Source organism: Rhinatrema bivittatum, chromosome 1 (genome assembly GCF_901001135.1).
Source record: "Rhinatrema bivittatum chromosome 1, aRhiBiv1.1, whole genome shotgun sequence".
Taxonomy (NCBI): domain Eukaryota; kingdom Metazoa; phylum Chordata; class Amphibia; order Gymnophiona; family Rhinatrematidae; genus Rhinatrema; species Rhinatrema bivittatum.
In genome coordinates this window covers 705,036,664-705,061,372 of record NC_042615.1, presented here as the reverse complement: position 1 = coordinate 705,061,372, position 24,709 = coordinate 705,036,664, and the positions used below count along the sequence as shown (strand labels likewise).

At 43.5% G+C, this 24,709-nt stretch overlaps 1 protein-coding gene across 5 annotated transcripts in view; it reads left to right on the top strand.

Annotated features, from left to right (window-relative positions):
• The window catches only part of ERBIN (erbb2 interacting protein), a 716,810-nt gene that overhangs the window by 446,823 nt on the left and 245,278 nt on the right, over positions 1-24,709 (top strand). The window lies entirely within an intron of this gene.

Here is a 24,709-nt window from a genome sequence, read left to right as displayed (position 1 = left end):
CTTGTGCTCCTTGGGCTGTCAGGGGTTAGAGATTCTGCAGGGAGAGCTTCAGCCATTATGCAACAGTGACACCTAGTGGCCAGACTTAAAGTGCACAATTATAATGGCTTGAGTGAGGTTGCATTTATTTAAAATAAAATGGAGGGCGGAAGAATCCCTGGATAATTTGAAATAAAGGCTTATGGTGAAATAATCCACTAAGGGGCCTAAAGGAAGAGGAAGAAAACACCAATCTAACAAAAATGAAAAAGTGTACTCTGAGTTTAAAAAAAAAAAAGGCCTAAGGTTGTCTCTTCATTTATTCGGTATTCAGGGGAAGGAGAAAGGGGCAAGTGAGGGTATCAGTACCGGGTGGGAATTGGAGTTTCTACTTATTTCTCAGTTCTTTCTCCCTTCTCTCCAACCTAGTTTATCTCCCCCCCCCTCTCCCATTTCCAGTCTTTTCTCTCTTACCTTCCTCCCCAACTAGTCTCCATTCCTCCTCTCCCCCTGCACATTCTTGCTCAGTTTTCTGATTTTTTTCCTCCCTCAATGAGCTCTCATATTAAGATTTAGTCATCACACCAAGCCTCATTCTCTCTCCTCATTGGTTCCTTCCCTCCTCCCTCTCTCATCAGTATGGCCTAACAGTGCACACTGAGGGGAAATTGCAGGAGTATCCATCAGCTCACTCTTTCCCTACAACGATCCTGCCTCAGCCTCTATCCACAGTGTTTGCGCCAAAAGCCAGGAATTCACAGCACCAGGGTCCAGCAAGGGAAACCAAGTTGCCTCCCCCCCTCCCCTCCTTACAAGCCAGTTGTATCTAAGAAGTGGCACTCTGGTACAGGACCTACAGCAGCTTCCTTTGCGTGTTTCATGCCCATTGGGTATTTGTTTTCCTAACCATGGGAAGCTCTTGACACCTTCAGGAAAGGCAGTGAATAAATAGTGGTGAATGCTGTGTGTGTGCCAGTTTATATCTATTTATTTTTGCTTACACTAGTAACTTTTTTATTATATATGTAAGTTTTCAGTGATGGAATAGTTATGCACATAAGCTGAAAAATGATACAAACAGACATGGTCAGGTTTCTGCAGTATACATACTGTAAAGAATGTGTAAAAACATAATTTTTACACAGATCATACATATTGTCAGCAGCAATAATAGCATTCAGTATTTAAGCCAAAGATGCATTTCCCCATTGATAGTAGGGCTGAATTAGCCATGCTGTCATGGGAACTGTCCATCAGGGCCCAGGAGGCGGAGCTTCTGAGTAGAACACAGAGCTTTGCTCTGTGCGGCTGCGCATGCCTTCCCGCACAGAAAAAGTCTCTCCTCAGTCTGTTTTTTCCGCGCGCGGGAGCTAGTTTCTCCTCAGGCTACTTTTTTCGAAAACAGAGAGAAATGTCCCAAAAACGAGCACCCAGGCTTCCGGGGTTCAAACCTTGCGGTTGCGGCAAAATCATGTCCATCACTGATGGACATATGATAGCTGCTACCGCTGCCTGGGACTGGACCATCAACAAGGCCGATTGTCAGCATTGCGCCAAGATGTCCCCGCAAGCCAGGCGACGGAGGGGGCCATAAGATCTAGGCCCTGAAAGTCGCAAAATCGGGGTCCTCTGCCCTGCTTTCGGAGGCACAATTATTGCCGGGACCCAGGAAGCATAAGACCCCTCAGGTAAAAAGGGCAGCATCCATGCAACCCACTACGTCCAGACCAGAAAAAATGGAGGGCGAAGACAGAGCCCGGAGTCTAGGCCTTCATAGCCATGACTCGACGAGGCATACCGGACAGCGGCACTCGAAGGAGCCGAGGCCGCAAGAAGCTGGGGTCTCAATTAAATCTGCCTTGTCAGTGTCGATGCCAATTCGCCATGAGTTGGGGACCCGACCGAAGCAGGCTGACTCATCAGCGCCTAAATCGATGCACTCCAAGGACTCTATGTCGAGACATAAAACATCGACGCATACGAGGCCGAAGCAGACGCACACAACGTCGTCTACTCCACAGAGCGACGCAACTCCACAGAAATCATCTGGATCATCGCTGAAGCTGACGCAGTCGACACTGGAAGTGCCTACATCGACGCAAAAACCGAAAAGCTCGACACAGACAGCGTCTACTTCGACACAGAGTGCAACACTGACGCACAAAACAAACCAGCGGCTCACGTCACTTCGCAAAAACCACAGCTGTCAAAATCGACGCAGGACAAATCTAAACAGGCGCACTCAAGACCTATATCGAAAACGACTCAGCCGCACACCTCAACCCATATCTCCAAGGGAAAAACCCATGCAATGAGTGTCCACAGCCACAGTCATAGAGTAGCAGGACTCACAGGTAGCGGCCGAAAGGATTCCACTTGGAAACAGGAAGAGTACTTAATCCTTCCCCCATTAGCTTCCATAGCTCACATTCCTCGAATCACTCCAAATCACCCGAGAGTGAGCAGGGTACATCGAGACCGCACTGGGAAGGGGACTACATGAGGACTACCTCCTCATCCTCCTCCTCATCCCTGAGATGTTCAAGATCTCCTCCAGCAGGGGAAGACCTATCACAATCTCCACCACCCAAGAAAGGAAAGAAAACTACGGTACAGGGAAATGACACGTCGCCCCCATCCGGGAGAGACATATGGCAAACAGAGAATGCCACCACAGACCAATGATGCATTTTTACAGTTGTCATCAGCCCTCTCAGGCCTTTTTGAGACACTGCAATCATCTTTTCAAATGCCATCCTCCCCCCGTAGGTACTGTGTCCCCTTCACCTCATCGCCGGAGAAAGTCCGAAACCCTTCTCCACCAAACCCGTCACCTCATCCGATAGAAAAGACGGACGTGAACTCGGATTCTCCTCCATATTCTGCCACATCATCAACTGGCTACCCTTCTGATCCTCCAGAGGATACCCCTGAACCTTATTTGCCTCCGGAGGACCTATCCTATCCCAAATTCCTTGACAAATTGGGAAAACTACTTAACTTACAGGTCCAAAAGACACAAGACCCTAGAGCAACAACGTTGGGCTTGCTTAAAATATTTGATGTTCCAGCTGAACCAGCCTCTTTACCATCCCACAAGGTACTGGATTCAGTGATGAAAAATCGTGGGAGACTCCGTATACTATCCCACCAGTCTCCAAAAAGACAGACCTAAAATTCCGAATGCAAAAGTCTAAATTCTACTCTACGACACAACTTCCCCATTCTTCACTGGTCATGGAGTCTGCAATGCAGTGAGCCAAGCGATCTAGGCTGCATGCATCAACACCACCTGGTAAAGACCAAAATATCCTGGATGAATTCGGAAAGAGATCATATCGGTCATCTATGCTATCCTCCAGGATTAGCCAACACCAATTTTACTTGGTCCAATATTTCTATGAAAATATTCAAACATTGAAGGCAGTTCTGCCTGCTCCAGAAGAACCAATCATAGCTCAGCCGATACAAGACCTGGAGGAGGGCATTAGGCATTTTCTCCGATCAGTGTATGAATCTCTCAAGTCATCAACTCATACATCTGCCGCAGCCATTGCCGCCCGCTGCATGGCTTGGCTTCACTCCAGTGCCATTAGAGAAGACCTTCATGAGCATCTAGCGAACTTACCATGTAAAGGTGACAACCTGTTCGGGAACAAGTTCCAGGAAACGGTGTTGAACTTGAAAGACCAAGCCCTGGCTGTTCAATCGTTGACCATTCCTCGTCCTTTGCCACACAAAAGAGGTATTACTCTGCTACCCGCAGACAGCAATACCAGCGACATCCCTACAGGCAATACCAGCAATTTCGTCCTGCTCCATACAACCCTCCGCAATGGACGGCGACCCCACCGCTGCAAGCGAGGAGGGGCAGAGCGAGGCAGCAGAGAACACAGACACAGCAGCCTCAACAGACAGCCAAACCGGGCCATCTTTTTAATGCCTCTGCCACTTTCACTGCCACTAAACCCCCCGGGAAGAATCACCTCTTGCCTTCCATATTGGGAAGCCATAACCACAGATCTATGGGTTCTGGAAATTGTGCGACAGGGATATCAACTTCGTTTCTGCACCAAGCCTAATCTGCCCCACCTAATTCCAGCTCTAATTCCAGATCATCAACAACAATTGACACGAATAATTTCAACCCTACTTCAACAGCGGGTGATACAACAGGTTCCTATCATGCTCATCATAAGGGTTTTTCTTCATCTTATTTCCTGATTCCAAAGAAAACAGGGGGCCAGCGTCAAATTCTGGATTTACGGGAGCTGAACAAACATCTCATCAGGGAGAAATTCAAAATGGTCTCCCTGAAGACTATATTGCCTCTTCAACCCAGGGACTGGATGTGCTCCTAGATCTAAAAGATGCTTACACACACATTCCTATCCACCACTCTTCGTGGCGATACCTCTCTTTCCAGTTTTGGGAACGACACTTCCAATACAGAGTACTACCCTTCGGCCTTTCGTCAGCCCCCAGTGTCTTCACCAAGTGCATGGCAGTGGTGGTGGCACATCTTCGCCAGAAAAGGCATCAAATTTTTCCTTACCTAGACGACTGGCTTCAGCGGTTGAGGGGCGCCTCGCAACCAGGCGCGGGTGAGCGGGGAGGCCTTTTTCCATCTTGGGCCCCCGCAGTAACTTGATTTCCAACATGAAAAATTGAGAAGTGAGAGGGGAAGTGAACATCGGGAGGTGAGATGAAACTGCGAGAGAGAGAGATCACGCCCCCTCCCACGACATCACTGAGAGCTTTGGCGGTTGAGGGGCGCCTCACCACCAGGCGCGGGTGAGCGGTGAGGCCTTTTTCCATCTTGGGCCCCCGCAGTAACTTGATTTCCAACATGAAAAATTGAGAAGTGAGAGGGGAAGTGAACATCGGGAGGTGAGATGAAACTGCGAGAGAGAGAGACCACGCCCATCCCACGACGTCACTGAGAGCTTCGTCCGCAGTTGAAAAGCGCATCACCACCAGGCGCCGCGTACCGTGCATCGCGCGCCGAAGGGGCGCGACAAAGGGGTTCTCCCCTTTGTGCACCCCTTCGTGCAATCCTTGGTGCCTCATTTAATATTCTTTTGTTGGTACTTTTTCTGTTATCTAACCCTTTCTTCCAAGTTATTTACCCTTTTGGCTTGTTAACAAGTTTAGTTTTAATTGTTCATTGTATCAGACTATGGAATTGTTTTTCCTGCTGTTTTTGTTTTATGTAAACCGGTATGATTTACATTTAATGTAAGAATGTCGGTATATAAAAATTAAAAATAAATAAATAAATAAAATAAAATTGTAGCGTCGTCACCGCAGACCCTCAAAGCATAACTTCACCAAAAGTTACACTGCCTACAATGTTTGGGAATCATAGTAAACCATCAAAAGTCCAATCTGGTACCGACACAATCTCTGCAATTCATTGGGACGTGTCTGGACACCTTCAGCACCAGAGCCTTTCTCCCGACAGAGCGGTGACTAGAGATGCGATGGCTTTTGCGCTCCACCCGGTTGCTCAAGCAACTATCGAGACGAATCCTCATACTCTTGGGTCACATGGCGGCAGCCATTCATACGGTTCCAAATACGCAACTACACATGCGTCGCCTGCAATGGGGACTCAAATGGCAGTGGAAAACAGCACTTGCAACCATTAACGACCCAAGTGAAACTGACTGAATCCATCAACACTCAGGAAGGGAGCGTTGTTCACGATACCCCCTCCACCCCCACCCCCACAACACGGTACTTACCACCGATGCCTCACGCAAGGGATGGGGAGCTCATTTAGACCATCTGCAAACACAAGGCCTCTGGTCTCGAGAGTAGAGCAATCTACAAATCAATCTACTCGAACTTGGAGCGATAAAGAACGCTCTCCAAACCTTCCTTCCGCACTTAAGAGGCCGACAAGTCATGGTATACACCGACAATCAGGTGGCCATGTACTACATCAACAAGCAAGGAGGGTCCGGTTCATGGCCCCTCTGCAAGGAAACCCTGCAAATCCTGGATCATGCGTCACGCCATTCAATCCACCTTGAAGTGACGTATCTACCGGGAGCCATCAACACTCAGGCCGACCGCCTGAGTCGTATATTCTAACATTACAAGTGGTCACTCAATCAACAGGTTGCAGATACACTGTTCGAACAATGGGGGTCAACCATCGATCGACCTCTTTGCGACAGAACTCAATGCGAAGCTCCCTCGCTTTTGCTCCGTCTGGACCAGCAACCATTGAGTGTCTCAAGATGCGTTCCTCCTTCCGTGGACAGAAACTCTGATGTATGCGTTTCGTCCAGTACCCCTCATTACCAGAACGTTACAAACGTGCATAAGCGACGCAGCACAGTTAATTCTGATAGCACCAGCGTGGTCACGCCAACCTACTACACCTATCAATAACGCAACCAATAGCACTACCAGATCGCAGGGATCTGTTGACGCAGGAACAAGGAACATTGCTCCATCCCATGCACAAATCACTACATTTGACAGCATAGAGATTGAGCGGCTCCTCTTGACGGAACAGGGATTATCAGTCTCCACGCAAACTATACTTCTCGCCTCAAGAAAACCATCCACGCAAAGGAATTTTAGCTTCAAATGGAAGAGATATTCATGCTGGTGCTCTGCAAAAGGGTATACCTCCAATAGACCGTGCACCAGAAGTACTATCGGACTATCTTCACTCGTTATACATTACGGGACTGGCAACTTCTTCAATCAGAGTACATCTCAGTGCGATAGCGGCCTACCACCGGCTGTATAGAGGGCAACCCATCTCTGTCCAGCCCTGTGTCTCCCGTTTCCTGAAGGGCCTGATTCACCTCCGATTTCCAAATCACCGATACCATGGAATCTGAATGTTGTACTGGAACAATAATGGTGGCCCCCTTTGAACCGATGGAGGCGGCACACATTAAATATCTTACATGGAAAGTAGTATTTCTCATTGCCGTAATATCCACACACAGAGTCAGTGAACTACAGGCTCTGGTACACTACAGCTCATATATGCAATTCTATCATCACAAGGTGGTACTTCGCATGCATCCTTCTTTCCTTCCGAAAGTAGTCAGCCAGTTCCACTTGAACCAATCAATTGAATTACCCACATACTTTCCCAAGCCTCACCAAAATGATAGAGAGAGATTATTGCACTCCTTGGACTGTAAAAGAGCACTAGCATATTATAAACGAAGAACGCATTCAGAGTCAAGAGCCTCTCAACTATTTCTCTTTCAACCCGAACACTCCCGGTCTACTGGTAGCAAAACGGACCATATCTAGCTGGATAATCCAGTACATTCAATTCTGTTAAACAAAACACAACTTAACCTTGCCTTCACAACCTAATGCACATCAAGTGAGGGCAGTATCAGCCTCCCTGGCCCATCTTCGACATGTGGCGACCATAGATATTTGCAAAGCAGCCACCTGGTCATCTGTACATACATTCACATCTCATTACTGTCTGGATCAACAAACTGATGCTAAACTTGGACGAGTTATTCTACAAACTATGTCCACCTGAACCTTTACTTGACTATCCACAAACTTATATCATGTATACTACTTTCCTAAATACCTGTGTGCGTGATTGGGAGCTTAGGACTCCCATGACAGCATGGCTAATTCAGCCGTGCTATCAATGGGAAAAAGCAAGTTTGCTTACCGTAAACGGTGTTTCAGTAGATAGCAGGATGAATTAGCCATGCTGACCCACCCACCTCCCTGGATAGTCATTCACTTACATGAGTACGCTACTAAATCACAGACTGAGGAGAGACTGTTTTTTCTGCACGGGAAGGCACTCGCAGCCACACAGAGCAAAGCTCTACTCAGAAGCTCCACCTCCTGGGTCATGATGGACAGTTCCCATGACAGCATGGCTAATTCATCCTGCTATCTACAGAAACACCGTTTACGGTAAGCAAATAGAGATGTTTTCTGATGTAATGAGTAGGTTTTATGTATTTCTTAAATACATCCTTCAATCTAATGCTCCTTATCATTGAGACAACCAAACAACTTACATCAACCCTACAGGACGATCTCGCTGTTAAACTTGAGTCCATAAAGGTTAATTCTACGATCGAGGATTTTGACTGTCAATTATCTAAGAACATAAGAAATTGCCATGCTGGGTCAGACCAACGGTCCATCAAGCCCAGCATCCTGTTTCCAACAGAGGCCAAACCAGGCCACAAGAACCTGGCAATTACCCAAACACTAACAAGATCCCATGCTACTGATGCAATTAATAGCAGTGGCTATTCCCTAAGTAAACTTGATTAATAGCTGTTAATGGACTTCTCCTCCAAGAACTTATCCAAACCTTTTTTGAACCCAGCTACACTAACTGCACTAACCACAACCTATGGCAACAAATTCCAGAGCTTTGTTGTGCATTGACTGAAAAAGAATTTTCTCCGATTAGTCTTAAATGTGCTACTTGCTAACTTCATGGAATGACCCCTAGTCCTTCTATTATTCGAAAGTGTAAATAACTGATTCACATCTACTCGTTCAAGACCTCTCATGATCTTAAAGACCTCTATCATATCCCCCCTCAGCCGTCTCTTCTCCAAGCTGAACAGCCCTAACCTCTTCAGCCTTTCCTCATAGAGGAGCTGTTCATCCCCTTTATCATTTTGGTTGCCCTTCTCTGTACCTTCTCCATCGCAACTATATCTTTTTTGAGATGCAGCGACCAGAATTGTACACAGTATTCAAGATGCGGTCTCACCATGGAGCGATATAGAGGCATTATGAAATTTTCCCTTTTATTCACCATTCCCTTTCTAATAATTCCTAACATTCTGTTTGCTTTTTTGACTGCTGCAGCACACTGAGCTGACGATTTTAAAGTATTATCCACTGTGATGCCTAGATCTTTTTCCTGGGTGGTAGCTTCTAATATGGAACCTAACATGGTGTAACTTCAGCAAGGGTTATTTTTCCCTATATGCAACACCTTGCACTTGTCCACATTAAATTTCATCTGCCATTTGGATGCCCAATCTCCAATCTTGCAAGGTCCTCCGGTAATCTATCACAATCCGCTTGTGATTTAACTACTCTGAATAATTTTGTATCATCCGCAAATTTGATAACCTCACTTGTCGTATTCCTTTCCAGATCATTTATATATATATATATTGAAAAGCACCGGTCCAAGTACATATCCCTGAGGCACTCCACTGTTTATCCTTTTTATTTGAGAAAATTGACCATTTAATCCTACTCTGTTTCCTGTCTTTTAACCAGTTTGTAATCCATGAAAGGACATTGCCTCATATCCCATGACTTTTTAGTTTTCTTAGAAGCCTCTCATGAGGGACTTTGTCAAACGCTTTCTGAAAATCCAAATTCACTACATCTGCCGCTTCACCTTTATCCACATGTTTATTAACCCCTTCAAAAAAATGAAGCAGATTTGTTAGGCAAGACTTGCCTTGGGTAAATCCATGCTGACTGTGTTCCATTAAACCATGTCTTGCTATATGCTCTACGATTTTGATCTTTAGAATAGTTTCCACTATTTTCCCGGCACTGAAGTCAGCCTCACTGGTCTATAGTTACCCGGATTGCCCCTGGAGCCTTTTTTAAATATTGGGGTTACATTGGCCATCCTCCAGTCTTCAGGTACAATGGATGATTTTAATAATAGGTTACAAATTTTAACCAATAGATCAGAAATTTCATTTTTTAGTTCCTTCAGTACCCTAGGATGCATACCATCCAGTCCAGGTGATTTGCTACTCTTTAGTTTGTCAATCTGGCCTACTACACCTTCCGGGTTCACAGTGATTTCGTTCAGTTCGTCTGACTCATCACCCTTGAAAACCATCTCCGGAACTGGTATCTCCCCAACATCCTCATTAGTAAACACGGAAGCAAAGAATTAATTTAGTCTTTCTGCAATGGCCTTATCTTCCCTAAGAGCCCTTTTAACCCCTCGGTCATCTAATGGTCCAACCAACTCCCTCACAGGTTTCTTGCTTTGGATATATTTTTAAAAGTTTTTATTATGAGTTTTTGCCTCCATGGCCAACTTAATTTCAAATTCTGTCTTCGCCTGTCTTATCAATGTTTTACACTTAACTTGACAATGCTTATGTTTTATCCTATTTTCTTCAGATGGATCCTTTTTCCAATTTTTGAAGGATGTTTTTTGGCTAAAATAGCCTTTTTCACCTCACCTTTTAACCATGACTGTAATCGTTTTGCCTTCCTTCCACCTTTCTTAATGTGTGGAATACATATGGACTGCGCCTCTAGGATTGTATTGTTAAACAATGTCCATGCCTGTTGAACACTTTTAACCTTTGCAGCTGCACCTTTCAGTTTCTAACTATTTTCATTTTATCAAATTTTCCCTTTTGAAAGTTTAGTGTTAGAGCTGCAGATTTACATATTGTCCCCCTTCCAGTTATTAGTTTAAATTTGATCATGTTATGATCACTATTGCCAAGTGGCCCCACAACCGTTATCTCTCTCACCAAATCCTGCGTTCCACTAAGAATTAAATCTAAAATAGCTCCCTCTCTTGTTGGTTCCTGAACCAATTGCTCCATGAAGCAGTCATTTATTACATCCAGGATCTTTGTCTCTAGCAAGTCCTGATGTTACATTTACCCAGTCAATATGGGGGTAATTAAAATCTCCCATTATTATTGCACTGCCAAATTGGTTAGCTTCCCTGATTTCTCTTCACATTTGATCATCTGTCTGACCATTTTGTCCAGGTGGACGGTAGTATACTCCTATCACTATACTTTTTACCAACACACCTGGGATTTCTACCCAGAGTGTAGATTCTACTGAGCATTTAGTCTCTTGTATGATCTTTATCCTATTGGACTCTATACCCTCCCAGACATAAAGTGCCACACCCTCACCAAGTTGATCCTCCCTATCATTGAGATATAATTTGTACCCTGATATAGCACTGTCCCATTGGTTATCCTCCTTCCACCAAGTCTCTGTGATGCCAATTATGTCAATCTCATCATTTGCTGCTTTACACTAACTCTCCCATCTTACTTCTTAAACTTCTGGCATTGGCATACAGACATTTCAAAGTGTGGTTTTTTTTTTTGTATTAACAACCTGCTTTTCAGTTGTTACGGATAATTCGGAAATCATTAGCTTCGGTGATTTTTTACACGTAGCCACATGGTCTATGTTTGCTTTTAATGGAACCTCTGTGTTGGGATGCCCTAACTCTCCTGTTTCATTAGTATCCTTCAAGGATACATTTCTCCAAACCATGAACTGCCGAGTGACTGTCTGCTTTCCCCCTTGTTCTAGTTTAAAAGCTGCTCTGTCTCCTTTTTGAAAGTTAGTGCCAGCAGCTTGGTTCCACTCTGGTTAAGGTGGAGCCCATCCTTTCGGAAAAGTCTCTCCTTTCCCCAAAAGTTTCCCCAGTTCCTTACAAAACTGAATCCCTCTTCCCTGCACCATCGTCTCATCCACGCATTGAAACTCTGGAGTTCTTCCTGCCTCTGGGGACCTGCACATGGAACAGGAAGCATTTCAGAGAATGCCACCCTGGAGGTTCTGGATTTCAGCTTCCTAAATTTGGCTTCCAGAACCTCTCTCCCACAGTTTCCTATGTCGTTGGTGCTCACATGTACCACGACAGCCGGCTCCTCCCCAGCACTGTCTATAATCCTATCTAGGTGACACATGACGTCTGTCACCTTCGCACCATGCAGGCAAGTTACCAGGCGGTCCTCATATCCACCAGCCACCCTGCTATCTACGTTTCTAATAATCGAATCACTAATTACGTTGGCCTGCCCAACCCTTCCCTCCTGGGTAGTAGCCCTGGGAGACTTGTCCTCCATGCAAGAGAACAATACATCACCTGGAGAACAGGTCCTTGCTACAGGATCACTTCCTGCTACACAAGGGTGATGTCCTCCTACTGGGAGACCTTTCTGATCCAAGGCAGCACTGGGGCTGCCAGACTGGATTTGGGACTTGGCTACTATGTCCCTGAAGGTCTCATCAATGTACCTCCATGTCTGCCTCAGCTCCTCTGAGTCTGCTACTCTAGCCTCCAGAGATCGGACTCATTTCCTGAGAGCCAGGAGCTCTTTGCACCGAGTGCGCACACACACAATCTGTCACCAGCGGGTAAAAAATCATACCTGTGACACTCAATGCAAAAGACTGGAAAGCCCCTCTCTTGCTGCTGGACTGCTGCCTTCATCTTAGTTTTATTGAATTCCTAGTTAAGTTGAGGATACTAAGGGAGTTGGAATGAGAGTACTTTAAATTTACAGGTAAATTTACTAATTAATCAGCTAGTGTCCTACAAGGGGATGATTAAACTTTCAATAAGGGCTGGTACAATAGTATGATTTAGATAAGATCCTGATTGATTTTTAATGAGAGAGTGTCTTGTGCCTAAAAATCAAGGGTTGATTGTGTGGGAAAGACACCAACTTAGACAAATTTAAGAGTGACTCAGTTGCAAAATATAAAAAGTTCCAACGAGATGACTTTGACTACCGGAAGGGGTATGTATACCCTTGGAGGACTCATCAGGGGATGAAATTACAACAGTGCCTATGCAAGGAGCTCATTCAGAAATGCCCCCAGAATCCTCTTCGGCCTACTATCTGTTTGATAGGCAGAAACAGATAGTAGGCCTAAGAGGATTCAGGGGGCATTTCTGAATGAGCTCCTTGCATAGGCGCTGTTGTAATTTCATCCACAACAGCCTCATGCACCTCAACCTTTTTTAGAAATCCCTCAGCCTCAAAAAAAACGATACCCTCGATCTCGAGGTCGTCCAGCATTACAACAGAGTTCTTGCATCACCAGAACAATACGCCAGCAGCAACATCATCTTGCCAATCCATGGCAGTGACTTCAAATCATCATGGCCTGGTTTTCAATCTTTCATACCTACATCTGAATTCAAGATTTTGGAGAAAGGACTTTCATTGATACGAACTTGTTTATTTAATCCTTTTGATATACAGATTCACTTATACAGGTTTTCTGATTGTTAAAATTAAAATTATTCTTATTAGATTCTCCATCACCACCTGATAACTCTATTTTGGCTAATAATTCTAGATGGGTACCTCCACTGACCCTGTTCTTCTAACTTTTGAGAAAATGGTACAGTCAGAATTTAAAAATGTGGTTTTGGCCCTCATAGTGTGAAGTTTAATACTTAAAAAGCTGCCATAAGCTCTCTAGTCAACGACCAGAACATCGTCATTAAAGCAGTGGATAAGGGGGGAGGGATCATGATCTTAGAATCGCATATGTGGAGGAGATTACTCACCAATTACAAGATCCCATTTTTTACTGTCCATTACATTCTGATCCCACCTCCGCTCTACAGACCACAATTAAAGACCTTATAGCAGATGCCCTTGACCATAAATTTATCACTACTCGTGAAGCACGTTTTCTTTGTGGAACACCCAATTGCCCCTACCTTCTACGTCCTTCCCAAAATACATAAATCGCTGTGTAACCCTCCCAGATGTCCGATAGTCTCAGGGATTGGGTCCCTGCTAGAACCATTATCCAAATTTGTTGATGTATTCCTTCAACCTTTTGTTCCACTCAGCCGATCCTATATAAGAGAATCTGCCCATTTAATCATGACATTACAATTTCTATTCCACAAACTTCATTTTTCTTTGTTACCTTAGACATAGTATCCTTATATTCTAATATACCACAGGCAGGAAGCCCTTGTTCTCATTGAAAATACCCTTGACTCTCGCCCCAGACCACACCGTGTACCCACGGATTTTTTAGAGGCAATAACAAGACTGGCTTTGACATGTAATTTTTTCCTCTTTAACTCAGTCTACTACCAGCAAATCAAAGGCACCGCGATGGGTGCCACTATAGCCCCTAGCATCGCCTGCCTATACGTTGCTAACTTCGAAGATAAATTTATATACCCTTCCTCTTGCTGGTCAAATATTTATTTTTTGGTCCGTTACATTGATGACGTTTTTATGATTTGGTTGGGCACAGACATTCCATTCTTTGTTCTTAGACTGGTTGAATAGTTGTAACCCTCATCTACAGTTGAAATTAAACATACACTCCTCTAAGATTTCCTTCCTTGACATCTGCATTTCCTGTGACTCTCATAGTTTCATGATGTCTATTTTCAGAAAAGCTGCTGACTGCAGCACGCTTCTGTCTTTTGACAGCCACCATCCTCAAGTTCTCAAAAACATCCCATCTGGTCAGTTTTTAAGGCTTAGATGTCTCTGCACCTCTAAATCCGATTACATCTTAAAAGCTCAGGAAATGATGACCCAATTTAAGGAAAGGGGTATCTTCACACGATTTTGAAAAAAGCATTCAAAAGAGCTTTATTTGCTAATCAAGATCTACTTTTTATACCCCAACCTAGATCCTCCGATGGCGTTATAAATTGCATTTTACCTTATTCAGTTCATAGTAAAACTGTGGTATCCATCATCTGTCGTTACTGGCCTCTGTTGTCTATACATAATTGTTTCAGATACCCTCTCCGTTTTACCTTTCATAGAGATAGAAACTTATGAGATTTGTTAGTCCACTCAGAGCTGTCCCCACTATGTAGTCCTCTCTCTGTCTATAATGGTCATAATCCTTGTGAAGGATGTTCAGTATGCCCTTTATCGTTATCCTTATCCTTGACCTCTTTCACCCACCCTCAATCCAATAAAATGTATGCGTTAAAATTTAATTCGAACTGTTCTACATCCGGTGCAATCTATATTATCCTATGCCTGTGTCAGAAGATTTATGTTGGAAAAACAAGGGCCATCAAAACTAGAATAATTGAGCATAGATTCAGTCTTCATAATCTCCATAAAAATGCTCCATTAATTCCACATTGGATTGACCAATCACATGACATCTCTGACCTTCAATTTATTGTAATCAGTGATTTCTCCCCCATATCGTTGGGGCGATTTCTCAGAAATCCTGATTCACAGAGAACAAAGGTGGATATTTAACTTGAACAGCCTGACACTTTATGGTCTAAGTAAAGAAATCGAATGGCGTTATTTTACTTAGTTTGTTTTCAGGTCCTCTTTCTGTTTTTACTATGCTGTATTAGTTCTCTTTCACGTCCGGTTTGCAGTGTCGTCTTCTGATTGGTTGTTGAATTTCGCGCCAAACTTTTTCATGTTAAATGGCCACTAGTTACATGTAACTATTGCACTCCCAGTGACGCTTAATGTTGAATACATCGCAGGTATGTTTTGAAGCTTTTTTGTTTAAAACATGCTGTTGCCATCTATCTCTATGTCCACACTGTTTATTTGCCGATTCTTAATGTATTTATCTTTTACTTTTTAGAATAACTAAAGTTTCGTCTGTCCCTCCCGATGCAGCCTTGCGGCGAAACAGTGGTCTGTGTCGGGGGACCCGCTTTGTAAACAAATTTGGTTATGATAACACTCTGGAGTTGCTGTTTTGCGTGAATACACTTTATTATTGAATTTTGTGTGGACATTGAATTTATTCTGCACATTCTCCTGGTTTATTTGATTTTTTTAAATTTACCCCATATATATATATTTTTTTTTAATTAATATAGAGAGTGTGTGGCATTAATGAAAAGATACTGTTCCTAAATAAAAAGACTGTTTGTTTTACAAAGCAATAAAACAGATCACACAATAACCTTATTATCCCTGTCCACACTGCTAAGGATGTATCCCATCCTGCGATGGAGAAGGTACAGAGAAGGGCAACCCAAATGATAAAGGGGATGGAACTGCTCCCCTATGAGGAAAGACTAAAGAGGTTTAGGGCTGTTCAGCTTGGAGAAGAGACAGCTGAGGGGGGATATGATAGAGGTGTTTAAAATCATGAGAGGTCTAGAATGGGTAAATGGGAATCGGTTTTTTACTCTTTCGGATAATAGAAGGACTAGGGGGCATTCCATGAAGTTAGCAAGTAGAACATTTAAAACTAATCAGAGAAAAATTCTTCTTCACTCAATGTGCAATTAAACTCTGGAATTTGTTGCCAGGGGATGTGGTTAATGCAGTTAGTGTAGCTGGGTTTAAAAAGGGTTTGGATAAGTTCTTGGAGAAGTCCATTACCTGCTATTAATCAAGTTGATTTAGAAAATAGCCACTGCTATTACTAGCATCAGTAGCATGGGATATACTTAGTTTTTGGGTACTTGCCAGGTACTTGTAGCCTGGATTGGCCACTGTTGAAAACAGGATGTTGGGCTTGATGGACCCTTGGTCTCACCCAGTTTGGCAATTTCTTATGTTCTTGTGCCTGCCATACTCTCCTGGATAGCTAAGCATGAAAGATCCCTTTTTTAATTTACACTTAGCACTTCTCTCCTGTGTTCAATCACAAGATCCCACAATAATCTAGATAGCCATCAGCTCCAGATTGGCTGTTACCCAGGTATTTAAATGTGTCATATTTTCCTTGTCATACCTCTCCTTTAGCATATTCATATTTAGATCTCTAAGTTTTATCTTAGAGGATTTCTGGTGCAGATCTCACATTGTTTTGGTTTCCCTCTCTGGTCCACCTCCATTCTGCCTGTTCTTCCAGAGGTACAGCTTCCAGGTGAGGTTTCTGACAACCTATATAATCACTTTTTTTCTGCTAGTTAATAGTCTCTCCCTACGTACCCTAGCATTTCCCTCTGGCCATCCTGACTCCACTCCCACCTCTCTTAACTTAAATAGTTAATCTTCCCTGAAGTTCTCTTTCTGAGATCCCATTTATGTTTTATATGCTGATATTTTGCCTCTTCGGCCATCTCTTTTGAAAATCATGTTGGTCTTTTTCCTCTTTCTTTAATTTACTTTAACTTAAAGATCTGTTGCACTTTTTATAGGTTCTTTTAGTTTAGTTCACTGTTCTTCCCAGGGCTGGTGCAAGGGGATTTGGCGCCCTAGGCGAGCCTTCTCCCTTGCGCCCCCACCCCCCCCGGTCTTGGCCCCGATTCCTACCTCATTCTCGATCACGCCCGCTGACTGTGGTTTTCTGGGTCGCGAGCAGGTTGGGCACTGCTTGCGGCCCGCCAAATCTCCACTCCTCTTTGCCATCGCTTGCGGCCCCATATGGCTCACACTTAGCACAAGGGTCTCTGGTGCCCGGGGGCCAATGCATTTGTGTGCCTCTCCAGCATCCCCCTCGTAATCCTTCTTGTACTAATGTTTAAGGTCACAGAAAATCAGTGGCATCTCTAGACAGAAGAATTTGGGGGGGGGGGGGGGGAGCCAAAATGACATTTCTTCATCACACCCACCTCTATAGCATGGATCCTGCTTTAAAATTGGTTATAAAAGAAAGTGTTAATAAAAAAGTCCAAAGGGTCTTCTGCGTAATTTTAAAAAGCTGGCCAGTTTCACACTTCTAGTAAAACTACTATAAAATTATTTGATAGCCTCATTCAACTAATTCTATATGGTTATGAAAGTGAAGTCTGGAATATATAGGAAGGGACAGAATGTCAATACAAATCCTGCACCTCCAGTTCTGTAACTCTGTGCATCCACTGAAATTCCCCCAAACAATGGAGCTTGGATGTTTCCCTTACAGCTCATCATACTAAAAGATATTTTCAAATTCTGGTGTCACCTCACAGTAACATCAGCACAAACACCTTTCACTGTCAGACATATTGTGAGCTAACACAAAACCTCGCAAAAAAGACACTCAAAATCTATACTGCAATCCCATCGTAACATAACAGTAATAACCCTACCTGTGATTAAGCAAGGGTAAATATTACACTGGGTCCTAGAATACCAATACACCACCTACTGAGGAAACAAAACAAACCAGATTGCTATAGATCCCTATGCTAGCAGAATCTCTCATCATGGTCACACACACAGAGCAGAAACAGACCCTCACCAAATACAGAATACAAAATAAAGGAGCACAAATTAGACAAAAACTGAAATGGAAACCCCAAGAAGCCAGACTCTGTGTATTAATAATGGAAAAACAGAACCACCATTCCTCATAAAACAATAAAATCAAGAAACATAAAGCATCAGTTATAATAGTAAAACCATACTAATAAAAGAATATTTTAAAACTACTGATAAATAGAATTTCTATTCATTAAAATCATATACATTTTTTACAATTTCCCAAACACCAATAAAATATTTCAAAACAGCACATATATCAAATATCACCCAATAATTAAAACTAATAACGATTTTAAAAAGCCCCTGCTATCCATGCATTGAAGCTCTTGATTTCCAGTCACCCTGATATTGTCGAGGATTAGGAGGTTATCCTGTCTCTCTCACACATACTCACATGTCCATTCTCTCTCACCCATACACTGTCACATACATACACATTCATGCTCTTATACCCACCATAACCTCTCGCTCTCACAGACACTGACACACTCTCAGGTGTAAGACACTCTCTCCCCAACACACACTCCCCCCCCCCCCCCACACACACACACTTACGCCCCTGGATTGTTTCATACACACTCATGCTCTCACTCTCACTGGCTCCTTCTCATACACACAAAAACACACACACACACACAGGCAAGCTACCAGTCATTCTCATACTGACCCCCAGGCAGGCTCCCATTAATTTTCACACCACTCCCTCCCCATCCTCCAGGCAGGCACCAATTCATTCACACACACACACACACACACACACACACATGCATCACACATAGGCAGGCACCTATTCTCACACATACAAACCCCAGGAAAGACACCCATTCATTCTCATACACAGGCACACCCTCAGGCAGGCACCCATGCATTCACACACACACACCCCCAGGCAGACTCCCATTCATACACATGCACACTCTAAAGGCAGACCCCCTTTCTTTCTTTTCCTAGCAACCTCAGAGCCTCTCTCATTCCTCTGCTGCCACTGTCACTGATGCTGCGTGGCTATTGGGGAAGCACTGATTGCTGCTACTGGCACTGAAGCCCATTCTGCTGCCTCCCCTCTGCAGGCCCCGTGAGCTTCCATTTCCTCCATGCTGATCTCCTACATTGTGAGATCCGCATAGAGAAAGTGCTACTCTTGCACATTCCCAAAGATTACATGTGCCAATCAGTAAAAAGTAATTTTTTTTTTTTACACTTTGCTGTCTGATCTTAGTTTTCTAATCGGTTGGTCACAGGATTTTTTTTCCACCTTTCCTTTCTTATTTTTTTTGCCAATTCCTTTTATATTGTCTTTTTTTCTATTTCTTTTCTCTCCATCTGTCTTCTTCCCTCAAAATCAGTCAGGTTTTCATTCTCACATGCTTTCTCTCTCTCTCTCACACACACACACGCACACACACATGCTCTCTCTCATACAATCATTCATACCTAGTCTCTCACTGGCACATGCTGTCTGTCTCTCACACACACAGACTTTCTCTCACTCCCACATGCTATCTTGCTCAAGCACAGGCTCTCACTGTCACATACTCTCTCTCATACAATCATTCATACACACAGTCTCTCACTGGCACATGCTGTCTGACTCACACACACACAGAGGCTCTCACATGCTGTCTCTGCAAACATTCAGGTCCTCACTCCCACACACAGTCTCTCAACTCACTCTCACACACAATCTCTCAACTCATCTCATACACGCACACACACACACCCTCTACAGACCCTCAGCCTCTCTCTCACCTCTGGGCCTCCTCTTCATGGGTCGCCGCAGGATGGGCTCTGCAGCGGCCCTGGTCTTCTTGGGCCACCCGCAATGTGGGATTTGCGGCGGCCCGTAAGCGCTGCTCCTCTTCTGCACGTGGCTGATGCTGCTCCTCTTCCGGCACGCGGCTGATGCTGCTACTCCTTCCTGCCCACGTGGATCCGGCAACATTTTTCTTCCGGGTCCGGGGGGGCAGGAAGGAGGAGGAATATTTGCAGGCTTAGAGCGCCCTATTTTTTCGGACCGTGGTGATATGAGGTCCACCACGGCCCTGCCGATCTTCGGCGGCCATATGAGCCTTCTTATCTGCCACCAGCGGCTCGGCGCCCCCTGATGCTAGGCACCCTAGGCGATCGCCTAGTTCGCCTAGTGCTTTCACAGGCCCTGGTTCTTCCATTTCACCAACCTCTTCCAACCCTGTCAGTGCTTTCATGGCATATTTCCTTTCTTTTTTTTTTTTTTTTTCATATATCAAAGTTGGTATGTGAACCAGGTCTAATAGAACATTTTCCATCCTCTGAGAGACTCTGGAAGGGAAATTCAGAAGCTTTCTACTTGTAACTGATTTCACAAATAAGATAGTCCATTTCTAGCAGGTTAAAATCTCCCACAAAAGTGACCTTCAGTCTTACCTTTTGGATATTTTTTATCAGATCTTTTCTGTATTGGAGGTCTGTAGATCACACTGGTATAGATGGAAGTGCAATTTCCCCTTTCCAAGAGATTCCACAGCATCACCTCCTTTTCCCATTCCCCCTTAGTTTTTACATAGCTACTCCTCCCCCGTTTCTGCCATCCCTATCCTTCCTGAACAGATTATTTATTTATTTAAAACCTTTTTTATACCGGTGTTAGTGTGAACATCACATCGGTTTACAATATAACAAAATGAGTAGAAAATACAATTAACAAGGGAATAAAACAGGTGGGCGAAGAGAAACGCGGGAAAGCAGCATAGAAAGATAGTACAACTGGTGTAGAGTTCTTAACATAGGTAACTATTGGAACATATCATGTTGGATAACATCATGAATGCTAGTTATTATATACATTATTAGAACATAAAGATCACAAAGTACAATGGTAAAAGAAGATGATAGATGGTTATAGCAAGGGGGTTTGCTAGTTAAGAAATGCCTGTTTAAATAACCATGTTTTTAGTTTCTTCCTAAATTTGAGAGAACATGATTCAAGACTGAGTGCTGAGGGCAGGGTATTCCAACGTGAGGGGCCTGCGATAGTGAGGGCACGTTCCCTTGTGGTGGAAAAGTGTGCTGTTTTTAGAGAGGGCATGTGAAGGGTTCCTTTGATTGTTCTAGTGGGACAATTAAGGTGTGCAGAAGTGAAAGGAAGGTCAAGCCAGTTGGAGTGGTGGGAGTAAATGGCTTTGTGGATGATAGTGAGTGTTTTGTAAAGAATGCGAGAGGGGATGGGGAGCCAGTGGAGGTCTTTGAGAATGGGGGTTATATGGTCTGTTTTACGGGCATTTGATATGACTTTTGCCATAGCGTTTTGGAGCATTTGGAAAGGTCTTATTGTGGAGTACGGGAGACCCAAGAGTAGGGAATTGCAATAATCCAGTTTAGATGTTAGTGTGGTTTGGATCACTGTCTGGAAGTCATGGGAGTGTAGTAAGGGCTTGAGAGTTTTTTTTAGTACATTAAGTTTAAAGAATCCTTCTTTAAGGATGGAGCTGACGTATCTCTTGAGATTTAGTTGTTGGTCCAGGAGTACTCCAAGGTCTCTTACAACTGGTTGCGAGGAGATTAGCTTGAAGGCTGGGTCAAGAGCAAAGGGTGGTTTAGGGGTGGTGTGGTGGGAAATAAAAAGTAGTTCGGTTTTTGTGGTGTTAAGTGCAAGGTGGAGATTGAGGAGAGAGTTGATAGATTTAAGGCAGGTGTCCCAGTGCGATAAGGCATCTGTGATAGAGGAGTGGATTGGTATGCACATCATCGGCATATAGGTAGAATTTTAGTTTGAGATCTGAGAGGAGTTGGCAGAGCAGGGTGAGGTAGATATTGAAAAGGGTGGAGGAGAGGGAGGAATCCTGAGGAACCCCATGTAAGAGAGGATAGTGGGCAGATGTGGCATTACCTATTTTTACAGAGAATTTTCTGTTAGAGAGGTAGGAAGAGAACCAAAGAAGGGCTAAGCCTGAAATGCCAATATCTTTTAATCAGGTGAGGAGGTGGTGATGGCATATGGTATCAAAATATCGAGGAGAGCAAGAATGTAGCTGTTCCCTTGGTCCATGCCTCTGAGGAGGTGGTCAGAGAGAGTGAGGAGGAGGGATTCCGTGTTAAAATGTTTACGGAAGCCAAATTGTGCGGTGTGAAGGATCTTGTGGTCTTCAAGGTAGTTGGACAGTTGTGAGTTGACAACTCTTTCCATTATCTTGGCTATAAATGGGAGGTTTGAGATGGGGGCGGAAATTAGCAGGGTCCTTCGGGTCCAGAGAGGGTTTCTTAAGGAGAGGTTTGACCACTGCTAGTTTGTATGTCTGGGACTATGCATGTGGAGAGGGAACAATTGATGATGTCAGATATAGATTTAGCAATGGAGGTCGGAATGGAAAGGAGTGCTTTGGTGGGGATGGTGTCTGAGGGGTGGGAGGTAGGTCTAAGCTTTTTTTAGGATAGATTCAACTTCTTTGGTGGAGGTAAGCTCCAGAGTGCTTAGGGAGGCAGTGGGGAGGGTCAGTTCCTGATAGTGTGGGGTGCAGGGGGTTGGTGAATCTGGAAAGGAGGTTCGCTATTTTATTGTTGAAGAATTGTGCCAGTTCTTCACATTTAGCGTGTGCTTCAGAGTCAGGAATCGTGTGTGGGATAGATTTGGTAAGGCTTGAGACGTAGGAGAAGAGTGCTTTGGGGCTATATACGTATTGGTGGATTTTTAAGGCGTAGAAGTCCTTTTTGTGTTTAAGTGTGGTGATTCTGTAGCAGTGAAGGGCTGATTTGTAGCTGGAGGTATGCTGGGGGGTGGGGTCCTTACGCCATATTCGCTCTTTTTGTCTCAGTTTATTTTTCATAGTTTTTAACTCTGAGGTGTACCATGGGTTTGAATGTTTAGAGTCAGAGTTTAGTATGCATGTGGAAGCTGGGCAGAGTTTGTTGGCTATCTCCAGCGTGAGATTGTGCCATGAAGAAAGGGCTGCATCGGGGTTGGTACAGTCAAGGTTGGGCAGGGAGATTGCTAATGCTGAGATGAGATCATCAGTGTTGCAGGACTTTCAAGAGATTATGGTAGAGTTCTTGTCAGTGTTGCTAGGGGAGGAAGTGTTAATGGAGAAGAGGATTTCAATATATAGCCAAATATGACCATATTTCATTCATGTGATTCATTGAACCATGTCTCCATGTTAGCAATAAAATCTAGCTTTGCCTCTGCCATTAGGGCTTACAGATGGGGAGTTTTATTAGGCTATGAGCCCAGATGTTCATAGTTTTTCATCTACTTCTCCTTGCCTTATCTATATTTTTAGAAACCGAGAACATGAAAGCAAATAAAGACCATATGATCCATCCAGGCTGCTCAGCTGTGTCTGCTCAGCTTTGTAGTCCCTTCCTCTCCCTCATAGATCTGTGTTTATCCCATTGTTTCCTAAATTCTGATACTGTCCCCATCTCTACCACCACCACCTCAGGAAGGCTGTTCCATGCATCCATTAACTTTTCTGTAAAGTAACATTTTCTTAGATTACTCCTGAGTACACCCCCTATCACTCTCATCTTATGACGCCTTGCTCAAAAGCCTCCTTTCCATTGAGAAACATCTCCTGTGCATTTATTCTTTGGAGATATTAATCATGTCTCCCCTTTCCTCCAGGTTATACATGTTTTAGTCTTTAAGTCTGTCCCCATATGCTTTATGATGAAGACTGTTGACCATTTTAGTAGCTGCCCACTGGACCAATTCTATTAGGTTTTATATTTTTTGAAGGTATAGTTTTCAGAATTGTTGACAGTACTCTAAATGACACAACAACAAAAGCAGCATTGTCTCCTTTTTCCTGTTGACTGTTCTTTTCCCTATGCTCTCAAACATTCTTCTGGCTTTTTCTTTTGCTTTGTCTGTTTGGCCAACTTAAGATCATCATATATGATCACCCCCAGATTACATTCTTGTTTTGCATACAGAACATGATATGCCCTGCTAGGTCATATCAAAAGTCCATCAAGCTCAGCATATCATCTCAGTGGCCATTCCAGTGACTTTTCCAAATCTACCTGGCTAATAATGATTTATAGACTTTTCTTGCAGGAACTTTTCTAAATCCCTTTTACACCAAGCTATGCTAGTTTGACCACATTTGCCATCAACAAATTCCATAGCCATGAAAAAATACATTCTCAGATTTATTGTACAATCTGCTACCTTGTAGTTTCCTAGAGTGATCCCCTAGACTTAGTACTATTTGAAAAGGTATAACCATCTCCTATTTACCTATTCCATCTACTGACTGACAATGAAAATAATACAGAGATTATCATTGGTGCACAATCAGTTGCCTGGGTAGTAACTGGCAAGGGATTCAGGGATATGAATTTACAATGGCTACAAGTACATAAGAGAGCTAAATTAAAGATTTTAACATTTGCTTTTAAGCCTTACAGAATGAAGGCTATAGGTATATGTCAAATTATATGCTAAGATCCACCTCACAGTCAAACCTGAAGGTAATCAGTACATGCATTTTCTGGAGTAGCTTCCCAGTCCTGGAATGCATTCCCAGAAGTTAGGAAATAAGATCATCTTAGTTTTTAACTAATTGATATTTCTGGAGGAATTTCTGGGCTACTCTATGCTGAATCCCTAGTAGTTGGGGTTTTAGGAGCTATTATAATCTCGCTTGAGCTGTTTATTTTATGGGACCAGGTTTTAATTCATGGTTAATTTAATGCTATGATTTATGGACCATAATTTTTAGTTTAGTGATGTACTATTGTATTGTTAATTGGGATGTATTTTGTTTTATATTTTGAGAACTTCTCACCCAACTGTACTGCTCCCTGGGTTTATGCTACCCAAATATGACACTGCATTGATT